Source organism: Phoenix dactylifera, chromosome 13, assembly GCF_009389715.1.
Source record: "Phoenix dactylifera cultivar Barhee BC4 chromosome 13, palm_55x_up_171113_PBpolish2nd_filt_p, whole genome shotgun sequence".
In the NCBI taxonomy this organism is placed as follows: Eukaryota; Viridiplantae; Streptophyta; class Magnoliopsida; order Arecales; family Arecaceae; genus Phoenix; species Phoenix dactylifera.
The window spans coordinates 5,937,568-5,951,112 of NC_052404.1; positions in this window are offsets into that span (position 1 = coordinate 5,937,568).

Here is a 13,545-nt window from a genome sequence, read left to right on the forward strand (position 1 = left end):
AGGATCCGATCTTATTTGGTTGGAGAAATATATTCAAGAAAATAAATTTCAGCAATTTTTTATGAATGACAGGCAAAGTTATCTTTCTAGAGTTGTCAAAAATGGCAGGTACTAGATTTAGCTTGAACTTGATGTGAATCATAACATTAATCTATAAATATATAATTAGGGTCAGTGACATCCCATGAAGTTGGTCATTATTACGATGTCTTTAATCTATCAACCAACATGCAATTCTTCTCAAAAGAATATGATAATGAGTTGATCTACTCGTACTCTTAAAAATGTGCAACACATTGCAATTAATAGTCAAAGCCATCGGCTGTAATTGAATTATAAAAAAGTAAACATTGATAATTCAAAAATCAAAATGTATGTAGAAAATAAAACATTGAGCAATAGAGTGTTACCTTTTGAATAGTATCTAACTCATGCAGCAATACATATTTAGATTGCTTTGGCATTCAACAAAGAGGGATCGAAACAATTAGTATCACCATTGGGTCACACTGGTTGTATGCTCATTGGGAATTATTGAAAACGAGTGATAAGATTTGAGTATTCCTTGTAGCTAGCAAGTGCACAACTTAGCAACCGAAACATCCCATTCCTCTACCTAGTTAATGGCATCTTCATCAGTCATTCACGAAAAAATATAAGCAAAGCACCAAGCTCTGTAACAACCCCTTCATACTCGTGAATGCCATTTTTTTCTTTTAAAAAAGCTACACCATAACTACTCATCACAGAATAAGAGAATGTCAATTTCTTTCTCTTTTTTTTTTTGAAAAAAGGTTCATCTCAAGCTACCACCATAAGAATCCACTCAAATAGGAGAATGCCAATGTTATGGGGAAAGCAAAAGGAAGGGTCTAAGACATCTAGATAGCTAATGAAGCATATAGCATTCATCATTGTTTAAATAGTTTTTCTTAAGCTTCTCACCGTCATGGAAGAAAACTTTTGAATAGTTGATAAATTTGTTTAGCAAACTCTGAGCACTGATATGGTACATTGCATGAACCATAGTTGTATAGGACATCAATATAAGATGCAATGTAGCAAGGCTTCTTTCATCAAGTGATTACTGACCACTGGCAATGATAGTTGCTAATATATCAAAAGCAAGTTGCCTTTTTTTTTTGGATTTGAGCGTCATATCCTTTAATTCTTCACTTATAGTTTTGTCCAATCAAATAAAAAAAAGGAAATAATAGCATCATAGAAAGTTATTTGACTATTATTCGAAAATGAACTTTGGAAGATTGCAAACATGAAGTTAATAAATTTATTTCCAACACTTATTACATGAGAAGAGTGATAATAATTTGCAGTTAGTAAGTGTCTACAGTTGAGAAGAGTAATAAAGGTGTCCAATAATTATTCTGTAAGGGCACTACCAAATAGAATTATTTGAGTCTAAAACACAGAATTATACCACCAAGATTGAAACACAGAATCTCCTATCTTATAGACGGTTGCAATTACTAAACTACATAGTAGTAGTTCATAGAATGATTAATTATTCATAAGAAGAAAATGTTAGTGCTTATTATCTTTCTTTATATATATTCTTTTAATATTGATCTAAAAACATTAACCAAGATTTTGTGTCCTGAAAGCATCTCTTCATCATTTATACGAATATGCATTGTTTTATAACCATGCTTGGTTCGATCCTCTTAGTTTTTGTCATTCCTAAATGCACTTTGATGGGGGGCGAAATGGATCATCCAGTCCACAACAAAAGGCCACCCAATTTTGGCCTAATAAACGCCAACCTCGACCGGTTGAATCCTCGGTCCGGCCTAGAATCAGCTTGGCCTCAGACTCTGCCCAAAGTTCCATCGGCCTCGGATATTCGCCGACTCGCCCGACCAAGTTCGGAGCGTCTCCAATATTTGCCGACCCATCCCGACCGAGCTCGGGTCGCCCACTTCGGTAGTACGCCTCGACCCTTGAGCTCGGGGCGCTCTAATGAGCACACCTCAAAATCCGAGGAGCCGAGCTATCCTCAGCACCCGTCTAGCCGACCTCGCCAAACGCATGATATAACCTCTCAACGGGTTCGAACTCGCCAACAGCCGCACTCATGTGTGCGCCCACGCCCTCCTACGTGGCCGTACATTGCAACGCCACCGCGCCATGCTTCGATAGCTGGCCCTCGACAGTCAAAAAACAACACCATGACTACTCCGGCCATATCCTGCTACGACTGTCAACACCTTGCCGTTCTTAAGAACAGACAACACCACACGCCACCGGCCAGCCTTAGCTGCGCGCCATTCGACTCAAAGTCACCCTTTTCTCATGATGAGGGCGGACAATGCCTCTGCCACCTGGGCCTCTCCACCGGAACTATAAATAGTCCGATCAGGTAACTTCTAAGGGACTTTTGGCTGGACCCAATTGACCCCACTCTAACTTGATCGTCGGAGGACCCTCACCGGAAACACCGGTGAGGCTTTGTGCAGGTCTGCCATCGCCGCCGCGTAGAAGGTGGCCCCTGTCTTCATCCTTCAAACGACTGGCAGCTTTCTCGACTCCTCCGGCGTGGTGACCCTCGGGCCAGATTTGAACCACAACACACTTGATTTCAAGCAAGAACTGTATTAACTATTTCGGACTTATACTCTTCTCAAATAAATCCTCTATACATAAATAGGCAATATTTCACAGCTTCTTCAATTCAAATACCATCTCCAGTGTTTTTTTTCACATGATGTGGTCATATGGGTAATGCATGAACTCTTTGTTTGTTGCAATTGAATCACCTTTTTCTTTTTGTAATCGAAGTTGTGATATTTGTTGTTATCTTTAGAAGAAAGAGCTTATTTTGTAGAAAAAATCAAGAAAAAAATGTTAAGAGGGGAATATCATGAGATTAGATAAGCGCATCTTATAACCTAAAATATTATCCAAGTCAATTTCATTGAAGAAATTTAGGTAAGATATGGATAGATCAAACTTTGACTCGAAAACCTTGATATTCCAAAATAGTCCTCTATGTGTAATAAGTCAAAAAAAACTTGTAGGTTGTCAATCCCTGGCTTACTCTTTGTTAAGAAAAACTATAATATTACAATTAAACCACTATCATATTACTTCTTTCTTTTTAAAGTTTATCATACCTCTTTATCAAAAGAGAAGTTCATCACACCCTGTGTAATGTCCGGGCCCACAACCTACTAGGCCCAATAAGAAATAGGCCCAGTTAAGGGTTTGGGCCCAAATTTCACTGTGGGCAGTATTATTATAATGGTTATTATAATGGTTAAAAAAAAAAAAACGAAGGGATAAGACCGACAGGGAAGGGTTACCTCACCCCCTGCTGGCAGCCGATGCCGGCGCGCCGGAGACAGGGGGGGCGGCGGCCAGTCTCGGAGCAGGGAGGAATGGAGAGGATGGGACCTCTCAGAGGGGGGGGGTCTCATCCTCTAAACAAATTATTTAAGCCTCTGCCGGCAACCCCAAGTGACAGACCCCCTAGAATACTGAACGAGAGAGTGAGAGAGCCGAAGCCTTGGAGCCGAAGGCAAAGGAGCCCTGAAGCTCCAAGAGGAAGGAGGGACTACCAGGGGGAGAACTGCCCAACGGTAACCAGCAAAAATCCAGGTAAGTGGCCCCTTTTAATAAAATTTTAGGGAGTGGAGAAATCCTCTGTGGGGTATTCTCCCCTCTGTTTCAACTATGGGACAGAGAGGAGGAGACCGGCAGAAGGGAGAAGGGTCACGGGCCGGACCCATAGACCCCGGACCGGCCTGAGAATGGCCGCGGCCCAAGACCAGGCCTGATGACCACTCGGGCCGAGCCGCCTGCAGGGCACCGCAGCCTGGCTGCGGCTACGCTAGGGCTCGGGGGGCAGCCCGAGCCGCCGGATCTGGCCGAGCCGGCAACAGAGGTGGCCACAAGGCCACCAGCCCCGGCCGGACCGCCACCTCTTCTCCGGCAAGAGGTGGTGGCGCCGGAAGGAAGGACCAAAGAAAAGAAAAGGAAGAAGGGAAGAAAAGAAAGAAAAAAAAAGAAAAGGGGAACTCACCGGACCTTAACGCTTCTTCCCCTCCGGCCATGCCCTGCCGTGGACGGAACGGATGGAGGCTCTCGGGTATAGCCCGGACTCCGACCCATCTCCGAGCCCCTTCCCCTCTCCGGCATCACTTCGGAGAGAGGAAGGGCCGGCCTTCCTTTTCGCCGGTGCACCGGGGGGAAACCCCCGCCTCGGTCGGTGGATCGGGGGGGGGGAGCCTCGTCTCCCCGGTCGCCTGCGGGAGAAGAAGGGGAGGAGACAGTGGGTTCCGGTGGGGGGGCGAAGGGTCGGAAGCTAGGGTTCAGCGAAAACAAAGAAGAAAGAAAGAAAGACAAAGAAAGGAAGAAAGAGGGAAAGAGAAAGAAAGAGAGGGAGTGACGGAGGAAGAGAGGCCGTGGATTCGGCCGGAGAAGAAGAAGAAGGCCGAGGAATCGGCCGAAACACCCACGATTCCGGCGAGGGCGAAGAAGAGAAGAGAGAGGAAGAGCGTCGGAGGAGAGAGGGGTCGCGGAAGGTGAAGAGGCGGAAGCCTCTGGAAGGGGGGAGAAGGAAAAAACATGAGCACGGGTTCGCGGGTCGGGTCCGAACCCGAACCCGAACCCGCAACCCGTTAAGTTTAAATAAATATATATATATATATATATATATGTATATATGTGTGTGTATATATATATAATTAGAATGGGTTAGGTGAACCCAATAAAACCAGACCCAGTCTATTTGGATGAATCCGGATGAGGGATGGGCTAAACTTCAGGTAGAAAAGGAAATAACATATTATTGTTATGACATGATTGTAGGTGACTTAGGACTCGTCACCAGGACGCGGGAGACCTAGGAAAAAGGCAAATTACTGTAAGTAACTTGTTTTAATCTTGTTGTGAATCATGTATGTAAGTAGCCTGCCCTAATCTTTATGGATCATACATAAAATTTAACATGTTATGCATGTACTGTAGGCTAAGAACGATATGTGTATCTGACATGCTCTAGTTACACAAGATATGAGTTATGAAATATGAACATGGGTGGTACATGTCAGTCACATAATTCATAGTTGTGCACATATTATGTTTTCATTGCTCTTGTGATACATGCAAAATGAATTGAATTCCATATTATGATTTTTATTAGCATGAGTGTAAAGAATGATAATGATTTGCTCTAGCGGCATATTGCTTGTAAAGGGGTACCTAAGAACTCCTATTGCTACGGGCCGAATGCAACTGAGCCGGCCTTGCCAGTGGCCGATAATGACTGAGCCAGCCCCGCCAGTGGCCGACTAATAACTGAGCAGGCCCCGCCAGTGACCAATAATGAATTCGCCGTAGCATCTATGAGGTACTACCTATACGAAGCATTATTTATGAACTCTTAAGAGCTACTGACCCAATGTAACTGAGCCGGCCTTGCCAGTGGCCGAGAATGACTGAGCCAGCCCCGCCAGTGGCCGCCTAATAACTGAGCCGGTCTTGCCAGTGGCCAAGAATGACTTCGCAGTAGCATTTAAGAGCACGACCACGGCATGCCGGTGGCACGATTTTTCCTACATGTGCATATTACATGATTTCTTGACATTGTAGGATACTGTTTTATTTACTCAGCATGGATATTTTATTATGATGATTGATTTAGTAGCATACATGTCAGCTTCTCAAACCCTGATAAGCATGGTTAGCATTTTTAGTCGATTCGACAAGATTATGCAGGATTACTTACTGAGCCGTGTAGCTCATATCCGTTCATTTACTTTTTGATGTAATGTTCGGGCCCACAACCTACTAGGCCCAATAAGAAATAGGCCCAGTTAAGGGTTTGGGCCCAAATTTCACTGTGGGCAGTATTATTATAATGGTTATTATAATGGTTAAAAAAAAAAAACGAAGGGATAAGACCGACAGGGAAGGGTTACCTCACCCCCTGCTGGCAGCCGATGCCGGCGCGCCGGAGACAGGGGGGCGGCGGCCAGTCCCGGAGCAGGGAGGAATGGAGAGGATGGGACCTCTCAGAGGGGGGGGTCTCATCCTCTAAACAAATTATTTAAGCCTCTGCCGGCAACCCCAAGTGACAGACCCCCTAGAATACTGAACGAGAGAGTGAGAGAGCCGAAGCCTTGGAGCCGAAGGTAAAGGAGCCCTGAAGCTCCAAGAGGAAGGAGGGACTACCAGGGGGAGAACTGCCCAACGGTAACCAGCAAAAATCCAGGTAAGTGGCCCCTTTTAATAAAATTTTAGGGAGCGGAGAAACCCTCTATGGGGTATTCTCCCCTCTGTTTCAACTATGGGACAGAGAGGAGGAGACCGGCAGAAGGGAGAAGGGTCACGGGCCGGACCCATAGACCCCGGACCGGCCTGAGAATGGCCGCGACCCAAGACCAGGCCCGATGACCACTCGGGCCGAGCCGCCTGCAGGGCACCGCAGCCTCGGCTGCGGCTACGCTAGGGCTCGGGGGGCAGCCCGGGCCGCCGGATCTGGCCGAGCCGGCAACAGAGGTGGCCACAAGGCCACCAGCCCCGGCCGGACCGCCACCTCTTCTCCGGCAAGAGGTGGTGGCGCCGGAAGGAAGGACCAAAGAAAAGAAAAGGAAGAAGGGAAGAAAAGAATGAAAAAAAAAGAAAAGGGGAACTCACCGGACCTTAAGGCTTCTTACCCTCCGGCCATGCCTTGCCGTGGACGGAGCGGGTGGAGGCTCTCGGGTATAGCCGGATCCCGACCCATCTCCGAGCCCTTCCCCTCTCCGGCATCACTTCGAAGGGAGGAAGGGCTGGCCTTCCCTTCCGCCGGTGCACCGGGGGGGAACCCCCACCTCGGTCGGTGGATCGGGGGAGCCTCGTCTCCCCGGTTGCCGCAGGAGAAGAAGAAGGCCGAAGGACCGGCCGGAGCAACCGAGGTCGTCGGTAGAGACGAAGGAGAGAAGAGGGAGATACGAGATGTCACGCCCCGGATCCGGATCCGTGACACGGCCGTGCTATTGTCGACTACCGCCCACAATAGCACGCAGCCTCATACCTGGGTAACAGGGTAGTCAAACCAACCGAATCTTTTCATATGAAAGCATTCTTAGTACAACATGCTGGTCAGTACCCAAATACAGAGCTTCTATGTAGTTTATGTACACAAAAGTATACTTGCTTTACCCCAAAAGAAAGAAGCCCTGATACCAAATTAACGTGTCTCTGGCAGCTACCAGTGGTAAGGATCTGAAAGAAAAAGTAAATGAACGGATATGAGCTACACGGCTCAGTAAGTAATCATACATAATCTTACCGGATCGAACATAACAGTAACCATGTTTATGCAGGGTTTGAGAAGCTGACATGCATATTTATCTAATCATCATCATGGCATAATATGTATGCAATTTAAAGGAGATAGCGGTTATAGCAAAATACAACATTTCATAAGGATATATTCAAAAACCCGTTGTAAAACAATGTATGCTTTGGCCAAGCACGTTCATAAATGTCACGGCCCGCCTGCGCAGGGCACGTGACTATCGGGCCCACATGAGGGGGAAACACGGGGCTCCCCTGCCAGATGTTGGCCGATTCCGGGGCTTCACGCAAGCGTCCTTCACCCCTCACCGATTTTGCTTCTCCCCAAAAACGCATCTGCAGGATTTGGAAGCACCCGCCTCATATACCCAGGCTCTGAAACGAGCCTCATGATCATGCTTCAAATATCATTTTCATAAAGTATGCATATGAAACCATGCCCCCGGCATGCCGTGGTCCATTTTCTCGGATGCTACTGCGAAGTCCATTCGGCCACTGGCGGGGCCAGCTAGTCATTCTCGGCCACTAGCAAGGCCAGCGAAGTTATTCTCGGCCACTAGCAAGGCCAGCTCAGTTGCATTCGATCAGTAGCATCTTTGAGCCCATTATAGTGCCTCTTGGCTAGCTAAGACTTTATAAACTTACATGCATGATTAAAATATCAGCATCATCATGTTGCATACATAGCCATAGCTTCTGAGATCATGCAAGTTACTTATGCATTGTAACATATCATGCATGAAACATATATACTTAAAATAAATGCTTAGGAAACATTAATAACATGACATGATCCATAACAGGATTAGAACAGGTTACTTACTTTCTTCACAAATCATGTATACAATTCAAATTGTATGAAAAACACTGGTTCATCTTATAAAACGTAATACAAGATCTACGATAAGATTAAGATAGATTACTTACAGTGATTCGTTTTCTCTCAAGTTTCTTACGTCTTGGTGACGGATCCTGAGTCACCTAAAATCACATTATAATAAGCATATTATTTTCTTTTTACTTGTTTGGATCCTACCCGAAATTTAGCCCAAGTCTAATGTGTTCATATTGGAGCCTTGATTGGGTCCATATGGTTTAATTGGCCTTCTAATTGGTCATTAGGCTTAATCCCAAGTTTAATTGGGTCTGCTGGAATTAACTCCACTCAACTGGGTTCGGACCCAAATCAATTTGGGCCTAATTTGGTTCGAATTTGACCCAATTTGTAATTTGGGCTCGTCCAGACTTAGCCCAATTAAATTGGGCTCGGGTTCAGGTTCAATTGGGTTCAGATCCCACTCAATCCCTCATCCGGGTTCACCCAACTAGATTGGGTCCGGTTTAATTGGGTTTACTTAACCCATTTCAATTTTTAGGCTTAACGGGTTGCGGGTTCGGATGCGGATCCGACCCGCGAACCCGCTATCCGGGTTTTCCCCCCCTTCCAGAGGCTTCGCCTCTTCGTTTCCCGGCTCCCCTCTCTCTCTTCCGGCCGCTCTCTCTCTCCCTCTTCTCTCCTTCGTCTCTACCGACGACCTCGGTTGCTCCGGCCGGTCCTTCGGCCTTCTTCTTCTCCTCCGGCCGGATCTACGGCCTCTTCCTCCTTCCGACCTTTCCCTCTCCTTCTCTCTCTGTCTTTCTTTCTTTCTTCTTTGTTTTCGCCGAACCCTAGTTTCCGGCCCTTCGTCCCCCTCCGAAACCCACTCTCCTCCCCTTCTTCTCCTGCGGCAACCGGGGAGACGAGGCTCCCCCCGATCCACCGACCGAGGTGGGGGTTCCCCCCCCGGTGCACCGGCGGAAGGGAAGGCCAGCCCTTCCTCCCTCCGAAGTGATGCCGGAGAGGGGAAGGGCTCGGAGATGGGTCGGGATCCGGCTATACCCGAGAGCCTCCACCCGCTCCGTCCACGGCAAGGCATGGCCGGAGGGGATGAAGCCTCAAGGTCCGGTGAGTTCATTTTTCTCTTTTTCTTCTTCCCTTCTTCCTTTTCTTTTCTTTGGTCCTTCCCTCCGGCACCACCGCCTCTTGCCGGAGAGGAGGCAGTGGTCCGGCTGGGGCTGGCGGCCTTGTGGCCACGCCGGTTGCCGGCTCGACCTGACCAGCGGCCCGGGGCTGCCCCCCGAGCCCTAGAGTAGCCGCAGCCGAGGCTGCGGTGCCCTGCAGGCGGCTCGGCCCGAGTGGTCATCGGGCCTGGCCTTGGGCCGCGGCCGTTCTCAGGCCGGTCCGGGGTCTATGGGTCCGGCCCGTGACCCTTCTCCCTTCTGCCGGTCTCCTCCTCTCTGTCCCATAGTTGAAACAGAGGGGAGAATACCCTACAGAGGGTTTCTCCACTCCCTAAAATTTTATTAAAAGGGGCCACTTACCTGGATTTTTGCTGGTTACCGTTGGGCAGTTCTCCCCCTGGTAGTCCCTCCTTCCTCTTGGAGCTTCAGGGCTCCTTCGCCTTCGGCTCCAGGGCTTCGGCTCTCTCTCTCGTTCAGTGTTCTAGGGGGTCTGTGACTTGGGGTTGCCGGCAGAGGCTTAAATAATTTATTTAGAGGATGAGACCCCCCCTCTGAGAGGTCCCATCCTCTCCATTCCTCCCTGCTCCGGGACTGGCCGCCGCCCCCCCTGTCTCCGGCGCGCCGGCATCGGCTGCCAGCAGGGGGTGAGGTAACCCTTCCCTGTCGGTCTTATCCCTTCGTTTTTTTTAACCATTATAATAACCATTATAATAATACTGCCCACCGTGAAATTTGGGCCCAAACCCTTAACTGGGCCTATTTCTTATTGGGCCTAGTAGGTTGTGGGCCCGGACATTACATCCTACCCCCCTTAAAATAAATTTCGTCCGCGAAATTATACATACCTTAGGTGGACCGATGTATAGAGGACTCAATTTGCCGTATCGCCCGAATCGGGCAACACTCTTCGAAAAGGACATTTTTAGGTAGACAAAGTTTTCCTCCAAAAATTTCAGTTCTCATAGCTTAACAAGAATCGCCCGGTAGGGGGCCTTGATGATGGGTCGCTCTCCTAAGATCGATGGTGAATTCGATTTCTCAACCAGGGGTAATTCCGGTAATTCATCAGGGTAAATGTCTGAGTATTCCCTATTTCTTATAGCTACCTAGCAGTCAAGAGTTTAGGGTGAAACTGAAATAAATTGCTTTCTTCGACTAAGGTATTATGACAATCTTAACATATTATGATACTCTTAACTACCCGTTACCCCAAATTTTTTTTTTTTACGGTTATAGTCTTGTTAAACCTAGAGCTCTGATACCACGAGATGTCACACCCCGGATCCGGATCCGTGACACGGCCGTGCTATTGTCGACTACCGCCCACAATAGCACGCAGCCTCATACCTGGGTAACAGGGTAGTCAAACCAACCGAATCTTTTCATATGAAAGCATTCTTAGTACAACATGCTGGTCAGTACCCAAATACAGAGCTTCTATGTAGTTTATGTACACAAAAGTATACTTGCTTTACCCCAAAAGAAAGAAGCCCTGATACCAAATTAACGTGTCTCTGGCAGCTATCAGTGGTAAGGATCTGAAAGAAAAAGTAAATGAACGGATATGAGCTACACGGCTCAGTAAGTAATCATACATAATCTTACCGGATCGAACATAACGGTAACCATGTTTATGCAGGGTTTGAGAAGCTGACATGCATATTTATCTAATCATCATCATGGCATAATATGTATGCAATTTAAAGGAGATAGCGGTTATAGCAAAATACAACATTTCATAAGGATATATTCAAAAACCCGTTGTAAAACAATGTATGCTTTGGCCAGGCACGTTCATGGATGTCACGGCCCGCCTGCGCAGGGCACGTGACTATCGGGCCCACATGAGGGGGAAACACGGGGCTCCCCTGCCAGATGTTGGCCGGTTCCGGGGCTTCACGCAAGCGTCCTTCACCCCTCACCGATTTTGCTTCTCCCCAAAAACGCATCTGCAGGATTTGGAAGCACCCCCCTCATATACCCAGGCTCTGAAACGAGCCTCATGATCATGCTTCAAATATCATTTTCATAAAGTATGCATATGAAACCATGCCCCCGGCATGCCGTGGTCCATTCTCTCGGATGCTACTGCGAAGTCCATTCGGCCACTGGCGGGGCCAGCTAGTCATTCTCGGCCACTAGCAAGGCCAGCAAAGTTATTCTCGGCCACTAGCAAGGCCAGCTCAGTTGCATTCGATCAGTAGCATCTTTGAGCCCATTATAGTGCCTCTTGGCTAGCTAAGACTTTATAAACTTATATGCATGATTAAAATATCAGCATCATCATGTTGCATACATAGCCATAGCTTCTGAGATCATGCAAGTTACTTATGCATTGTAACATATCATGCATGAAACATATATACTTAAAATAAATGCTTAGGAAACATTAATAACATGACATGATCCATAACAGGACTAGAACAGGTTACTTACTTTCTTCACAAATCATGTATACAATTCAAATTGTATGAAAAATACTGGTTCATCTTATAAAACGTAATACAAGATCTACGATAAGATTAAGATAGATTACTTACAGTGATTCGTTTTCTCCCAAGTTTCTTACGTCCTGGTGACGGATCCTGAGTCACCTAAAATCACATTATAATAAGCATATTATTTCCTTTTTACTTGTTTGGATCCTACCCGAAATTTAGCCCAAGTCTAATGTGTTCATATTGGAGCCTTGATTGGGTCCATATAGTTTAATTGGCCTTCTAATTGGTCATTAGGCTTAATCCCAAGTTTAATTGGGTCTGCTGGAATTAACTCCACTCAACTGGGTTCGGACCCAAATCAATTTGGGCCTAATTTGGTTGGTTTGACTACCCTGTTACCCAGGTATGAGGCTGCGTGCTATTGTGGGCGATAGTCGGCAATAGCATGGCCGTGTCACGGATCCGGGTCCGGGGCGTGACATCTAGTGGTATCAGAGCTCTAGGTTTAACAAAACTATAACCGTAAAAAAATTTGGGGTAATGGGTAGTTGGGAGTATCATAATATGTTAAGATTGTCATAATACCTTAGTCGAAGAAAGCAATTTATTTCAGTTTCATCCTAAACTCTTGGCTGCTAGGTAGCTATAAGAAATAAAGAATACTCAGACATTTACCCTGATGAATTACCAGGAATTACCCCTGGTTGAGAAATCGAATTCACCATCGATCTTAGGAAAGGGACCCATCTTCAAGGCCCCCTACCGGGCGATTCTTGTTAAGCTATGAGAACTGAAATTTTTGGAGGGAAACTTTGTCTACCTAAAAATGTTCTTTTTAAGGGTGTTGCCCGATTTGGGCGATACGGCAAAATGAGTCCTCGCTACATCGGTCCACTTGAGGTGTATAATTTCGCGGACGAAATTTATTTTAAGGGGGGTAGGATGTAATGTCCGGGCCCACAACCTACTAGGCCCAATAAGAAATAGGCCCAGTTAAGGGTTTGGGCCCAAATTTCACTGTGGGCAGTATTATTATAATGGTTATTATAATGGTTAAAAAAAAAAAAAAACGAAGGGATAAGACCGACAGGGAAGGGTTACCTCACCCCCTGCTGGCAGCCGATGCCGGCGCGCCGGAGACAGGGGGGCGGCGGCCAGTCCCGGAGCAGGGAGGAATGGAGAGGATGGAACCTCTCAGAGGGGGGGGGGGTCTCATCCTCTAAACAAATTATTTAAGCCTCTGCCGGCAACCCCAAGTGACAGACCCCCTAGAATACTGAACGAGAGAGTGAGAGAGCCGAAGCCTTGGAGCCGAAGGCAAAGGAGCCCTGAAGCTCCAAGAGGAAGGAGGGACTACCAGGGGGAGAACTGCCCAACGGTAACCAGCAAAAATCCAGGTAAGTGGCCCCTTTTAATAAAATTTTAGGGAGTGGAGAAACCCTCTGTGGGGTATTCTCCCCTCTGTTTCAACTATGGGACAGAGAGGAGGAGACCGGCAGAAGGGAGAAGGGTCACGGGCCGGACCCATAGACCCCGGACCGGCCTGAGAATGGCCGCGGCCCAAGACCAGGCCCGATGACCACTCGGGCCGAGCCGCCTGCAGGGCACCGCAGCCTCGGCTGCGGCTACGCTAGGGCTCGGGGGGCAGCCCGGGCCGCCGGATCTGGCCGAGCCGGCAACAGAGGTGGCCACAAGGCCACCAGCCCCGGCCGGACCGCCACCTCTTCTCCGGCAAGAGGTGGTGGCGCCGGAAGGAAGGACCAAAGAAAAGAAAAGGAAGAAGGGAAGAAAAGAAAGAAAA